This window comes from Octopus bimaculoides, chromosome 22, assembly GCF_046866305.1.
Source record: "Octopus bimaculoides isolate indiv1 chromosome 22, ASM4686630v1, whole genome shotgun sequence".
NCBI lineage: Eukaryota > Metazoa > Mollusca > Cephalopoda > Octopoda > Octopodidae > Octopus > Octopus bimaculoides.
Genome location: NC_142949.1, coordinates 4,526,809 through 4,534,308, shown reverse-complemented (window position 1 = coordinate 4,534,308; position 7,500 = coordinate 4,526,809).

The window sequence follows — 7,500 nt, the reverse complement described above, 5'->3', positions numbered from 1 at the left end:
AGGTGGAGAATTTTTGGAATGTTTTGCAAATCTTCACCGTGCCACTAATAGATTGCTTTTGGAGAATCCGCGTCAGTTTCTTTTGATATTTCTCCATTAAAATTCGTTGGCAAGTAACTTAACGCACCTTTGATGACAGTTACAAAAGAGAATTCAAAGTCAGTGTACAAAAGTTGCAAATTCTGCTTTAATCTACCATCAACGTCATCTATTTCCTGTATTGTAGCATCTACATCCACATCTGCTGGGCAGCTGGCATCGACAAGTGTGTAAAAATTATGTACGTATTTTTGCATGTATGTATATATATATATATATATATATGTGTGTGTGTGTGTGTGTGTGTGTGTGTGTGTGCGTGTGTGTACATACATACTACGCGCGCGCACACACACGCACACGCATACACACACACAGAGGTATACATATAATAACACAACGGGTTTTCTTCATCTTCGCTGTACTCAACACTAAAATGAATCCGAGAAACAACGTAAACGAGATCCATAACAGTTTGAAAATTAAGAGTAGGACTGATATACGAGTATCCTGTTCCAGTCTATTACTACTAAAACTAATCGCTTCGGATTTTGACAGAAAAAAAAAATCAGCAATTCTGGGCGAGGGGTAAATGGGATGAAAGATAATGTTGATGGCGTTGAAATACGAACTCAGAACATAAAAAGCGACAAGATATGCTACTAAGTGTTTCGTCCGTCGTCTTAACCTTTCTGCCACCTCAACACATACCAACTAGTTGATATAATGAATTAAAAGTTTGGCAAAATGTGATTAATTAGCAAGGGAGTAAATTTAAGAAGAGTATATTTAAACCGTGGAGGCGTGTGGCTTAGTGGTTAGGGTGTCAGCATCATGATCGTAAGATTGTGGTTTCGATTCCTGGACCGGGTGACGCGTTGTGTTCTTGAGCAAAACACTTCATTTCACGTTGCTCCAGTCCACTCAGCTGGCAAAAGTGAGTAACGCTGCGATGGACTGGCGTCTCGTCCAGCTGGGGAACACATACGCCATTGAAACCGAGAGACCGGGCCCATGAGCCTCGGTAGGCTTTAAAAGGGCGCATTTATCTATTTTCATATTTAAACCAATGTCTAACTGGTACCTGTCTTATTGACCCCGGGAGGTTGAAATGAAAAGTCCACGTCGGATTTTGAATTCAGAATGCAAAGAACTGAACGAAATACGGTTAAGCATCATGCCCGATGTACCAACGATTCTGCCAGCTCTCCCCCTTCATCCTATCCTACGTAAAATAATGGGACGGTATGTCAGCGTGTGCGAGCACACATTTAGCGAACAGAAGAAAGAGTGAGAAATAGAGAGAGGAAAACAGAGAAAAATCGAGGCAATGATGGATTGAAAGAGAAATACAAAGAGAACAAATAGAGAGCATATACTGCAGTCTATACAACGGAGATCTGCAACGATGCAATAATTGATTGCGTTCCATGTAAATATATCTGGAAACGTTTGCAAACAGCAGTAGGATCTTGCTAATTTTGTGACAAATACGTGATGGGGTTTCGTCACGCCATTTCTGTTTTTAGTATTTCCTAACTGATAATACCTAAGAGTAAATAACTGCAAATTGTAGACATCTTATACCTGAATTGTTCGATGAACGTTATAGTGTCATTCATTAAAACGAGTAACATTATCCGTAAATATCTAGGTACACTCACAAAATCTATTATTTTTACATGTCCTCACTCAAAAGCACGCCAGGCAAGAAAATAAAGAATCCGACCGCAATTTACTTAAATAGATAAAATCACAATTTTGCTACCTCCAAACACAAAGTAAGATAATATACGCTTCACTTTTCGAAAAACTGGATAAATATCTGTAAAGGAATATGTAAAGATTTTAACCAGAGGTAATTTCCTTACATGGTCAGCAAAGCCTTATCTATGTTACAAGTATTTATTTTGATCGAAATTGAGAGAAAATAATTCATTTTGAGCAGATCTTTCATATGTATTGGCATAAATGCATACATACATGCATGCATGCATACTGACAAACATGCACGCATACATGGACGCATGCATAGATACACACGTACATAAATACTTACATACGCATTACACACACACACACACACACACACATACACACACACACACACACACACACATATATATATATATATATAAATAGATAGACTGATAGATATAGTCATACAGACACACACACACGCACACACAGACGCATACGCACTCACAGACACACACACATATATACATACACCCACAGCACGCATATATATATATATATATATATATATATATATATATATATATATATATATATATATATATATATACACAGATATACATACGTATATATATGTATACAGATAAATAGATTGATATATACACCTTTACGTTCAGAAAGGCACACACATACACACACATACGCACATATATGTACTTGTGTATATATATGAACAGCACCTTTCTGCTCTTTACAACGTTCACAGCATTTAGCCAACTTAAAACATTTGTAAGACATGGCTTCTGTAATTAAGATTTGCGTATGGATAGCCTTTGATAAGTTGCCAGAAAATGTATTCTTTTGAAGCATTGCTATCTACACGGTAGTTCTTTCTTCTTGTAATTTAATATTCAAGCGAATTATTTAACCGGGTTATTTAATTAACATTAGAATCCCTAACAATTTTAGTTTGTTCAGTATTCTTAATTGAATAAACTTGTTGCTGCTAGCTTCATCCAAACACTGTTGAAAATATGTTTGGTTGGGTACTGAAGGAATTTAGCTGGTTTTCTGCCAGAATACACCACCAGAAGTCTACCAAGGAGAACTGTTGAAACTTTAATCGATGGAATGTAACACTGCTTTAGTTAGAGTTCATTGTTTGAAGCTGATTGAACTGTCTTATCATCCGTGAGATACGAACAGCCATGTGTTCGTGCGTAGCTCAATTCAAACAGCGCATACCTTTCACTTCCAAACTATTCCTAATGATGAAACATTAAAAGGAAAAAGAGGAAATGGAAAAAGAAATTTATTTATTTATTTCTTCTATGTAGCAACTGCTTCGTTTTTAAGATTGTAAAGTGTGGTTTCAAGAGAATTTGGCAACTAATTCTATATCCTCGCGCCACCGCCTGGAAACGTTGTCGTAGATTAAATTTGCAGGTATAAGACAATACAAATTTAAAGACACAGTACAGTCTACGCTGAAATAAATATACTAAATAATAATCTAAATATGCTTTGTTGCCTGCAAATATCAATCTTTTTTTTCCCTTTTTTCTATATTTCCATTCCGCTTTATCACGCAGTGAAATGCGTGAAAGCAGTCGCATGTTCTTTACGCTATGAAACATTCAGGAATCGCTTTGCGAATAAAGCACTGAAACTCTATTCCATTGTAGCGGAGTTCTAATGAATGGAGTTTTCTTGTATGATATAAAAAAAGATATGCAGTAAAGAATGTACAAATAGGGTATTTACTGACAAATTAATTGGTAGGAACTCTTTAAGGCATACATTTGCATAACATTTGTGTTGCTAAGGTCAAAGTAGGAATTAATATAAAAGACCTGTTAAATACCAGCAAACCCGAATTTCTTATACAAAGAACGAGATAATGAAGTCACTAATTCACTAATATCCAAGGTATTGGTCTGAGCACGACTGCAACGCTTTCGCTTATTGATCTTTGTGATAAAGGAAGACCCGGGGTTCACTAAAGCAAATTGATGACCAAAATAAACGGAAACTTTCCTTAGATTTCTCTTGATATATAATTGTCTTTACAGATCAGAGTCAGGAGAAAAGTCATTCCATCCATGATTATACATCTAACTTTCAGACAGAATATGGGAAATTTCTCACAGAGCAGCAAGTTACACTTGATATGCTGCTTCATACATTGGTTGGAAAATATTTTCTTTTTTCGGGTAACTTCTGAGGATTCAAACACATTACATACCCTAAACACCGGAAAAATGATTTTATAAAAGTCACGTCTAATACTAGAATAATTTGGATCTATCCTCCAACAATAATTTTCTATTTTTACGGGGAAAATATTTCACAGGCTTTTATTGTAATTCTGAGAAACTGTCTTGCTATACGAACGAAGTTTGTAACCATCCTTGCATACATGCATGCATGCATCGATCTAGCCATCCATCAATCCATCCAACCATTCATCCGTCTATTAAACCGTCCATCACTCCCTAAATCCCTAAATCTTCGACTCATTCCCTCCCTTCATCCACCCCTAATCTCTTTCTCCCTCTCTATCTTCCCCCTTCTCTTTCTCCCTCCATCCCTTCCACCCTTCCTCCCTTTCTACCTCCTTTCTTCTTTTATCTATCCATCCACCGTCAATCCATCAATCCTTCAATCCATCCAGCCTCCTTTCCTATCCTCCCTTCCCACCTATCGACCATGCGTCATACATCCACGCATGCAATCATACATACATACATACATAAATGAGGATAACTCCATCTTCACGGACGATTGCTGTCTTGTTGTGCTTCCTGGCTTGTCAATGGCATTTCTGACATTCCGTCACGTATGACGATTCAATCCCGTTACAGATCTGCATGGTTAGAGGCATAAGCGTCAGATAAAAGTTGAGACATACACTGTCACCGTAAGCATTACAGTGGATGTGAAGACAAATGACGTCACTGCAAAGAGACATCTATGTCGTATTTTATCCCGTAGAGAAATGTTAGAGGCGCAATGGTCCAGTGGTTGGGGCAGCGGACTCACGGTCGTATGATCGCAGTTTCGATTCTCAAATCGGGTGTTGTAAATGTTTATTGTGGGAAAACACCTACAACTCCACGAGCGAGGCTCCGGCAGGGGCTGGTGGCGAACCCCGCTGACCTCCTTAACAAGTTTCTTTCTTCCTGTTTCTGTTGTACCTGTATTTCAAAGGGCAAGCCTTGTCACAGTTTGTGCCACACTGAATCTCCACGAGAACTACGTTAAAGGTACAAATGTTTGTGGAGTGCTCAGCAACTTGCACGTTAATTTCATGAGCAAGCTGTTCCGTTGATCGGATAAACTGGAATTTTCACTGTCATAAACGATGGAGTGGTAGGCTAATTATAAACGTAAAGGTAATCACTATTTACAACATGAGTGTCATATGCATCTGAAATACTTGCAAATACCACAATTCGACAGTGAGCGAGAGAGAGAGAGAGAGAGAGAGAGAGAGAGAGAGAGAGAAGTCTTGTCTTTACGCATTTCTGCATAATCAAGGTAAATATAGTAAATATAGCAAAATTTGATTTCTTCCTGAGACGCCAACTGCATGAAGATTAAACAGTTGAAATAGGCGAAAGGAAATTGGATGCTTATTAAAACATTAATAAAATGAAATATATTCCTAAATAACACACACGAAAAGTAATGTCGCATATGAGAATGTCATTTAGCGTTTTCGCTAAAGGACGTAATATTCATTAAGAATGCTTTCACTGTGTAATTAGCATGCAGATTACGTTTCACAATCATTCTTATATGTTCGCTATTTAGTTGTGGTATTCTACTCCCCAAAACATGCAGTTGATAATAATCATATGATTCACTTTCGAATATGTGCATCGGTCGAGAAAAAGGAAATTACATTAGGTGAAAAAATGTTATATATATAGTAAAGTTTATTTGCCAACATAATTTGACAGTCCTATATAAGGACCATGTTACTGCTTTCCGCCGCAGGAAAATATATTTTCCAGCGAATATATATATATATATATATATATATATATATATATATATATATATATATATATATATATATATATATATATATATATATGGGAGAGTATACAAATAATAACAACAGACGAGGACAGGTGGTGTAAATAACAAAAGTATATATTAGTATGACGCTCGGGAATACGGAAAGTCTTTGACGTTTCGAGTTATATATATATATATATATATATATATATATATATATATGGGAGAATTCACGAAAAAACAACAGACGAAACAGGTGGTGAAAACAACAAATGGATGTATGAGGATAACGCTCGGGAATAGAGAAAGTCTTTAACGTTTCGAGCCTACGCTCTTCAACAGAAAGGAACACAGAAAGAAACAAGGAGAGAAAAATATATATACATGTAGTGTACAGCAATCTATCATGGTGAATGCCGGACAGAAGGATCACACAGGAGAGTTAAGAAGAAGGGTATATATATATATATATATATATATATATATATATATATATATATATATATATATATATATATATATATATATATATATATATATATATATATATATATGTATATATATATATATATGTAAGCACATATCTGCTAAACAGGGTGCAAAGTTTAGTATCACAACACCAAAAGTATAGCAACATGCTTTCATTCAAAGCCGAAAAATTCTTTAAAAGCTGTTATTGAGTTTCGTATTAGCGTTCATTCGACAGTCGTGATCATACTTAAAGAAAAATTGCTATGGTTACATGTAATATATGATAATATATGATAATACATGATTATAACAAATAATATTTGGTATGATGACGAACGGTAACGTGAAACGCTGCGTAAATTTTGGTTAGAGTTTTTCAGCTTTATTCAGTAAATAAGCTGAATATATCGTCATCACACAGCGAAAAGTCAGAGCGATGTAAATGTGAGCGAAAGCCGTCAGTTGTGTGTATATTAGTGTATTTCAGTTTGTCAACAGTGGGAGGAAGGGTCAGAGTAAAATAGCAATGCGTTAGGTGGATCCATGATCAAATTTAAAGTACAGATATTCACTGTTTACTCACTGCTGAGGCTATATGAGTATCCTGCCTCTGCGCGGGTTTTTCGCTAATAAAGCAAGATGCAGGTTTGTATCAAGGAATCCGTTTTACGTTCAGTACGAAGGTTGATATTTGGTATCAATTTTGCTTCAATCGCTGCTCTAGGAAGGTGTTGCTAATTAAGTAACGGATCGTTCTACGAAAACGTTTACCACAAATACTAAATTGTTAAATAAAGTTAACAGCTGTGTGTACTAGAATATCTATTCTAGACTGTAAATTTTACATATATACCGTTAACTCTGCCTTTCTGCTAAAGAATTACAGCTAAATGTAGATGCATTGCTCTCTTCGAAATTGCTGATACAGAAATGAAAACCGCTTATACTATGATAGTGGAGGCGCAATGGCCCACCGGTTAGGGCAGCGGATTCGTGGTCATAGGATCGCGGTTTCGATTCTCAGACCGGGCGTTGTGAGTGTTTATTGAGCGAAAACACATCAAGCTCCACGAGGCTCCGGCGGGGGATTGTGGCGAACCCTGCTGTACTCTTCCACCACAACTTTCTCTCAGTATTACTTCTTGTTTCTGTTGTGCCTGTAATTCAATGGGTCAGCCTTGTCACTCTGTGTCACGCTGAATATCCCCGAGAACTACGTTAAGGGTACACGTGTCGGTGGAGTGCTCAATCACTTGCACGTTAATT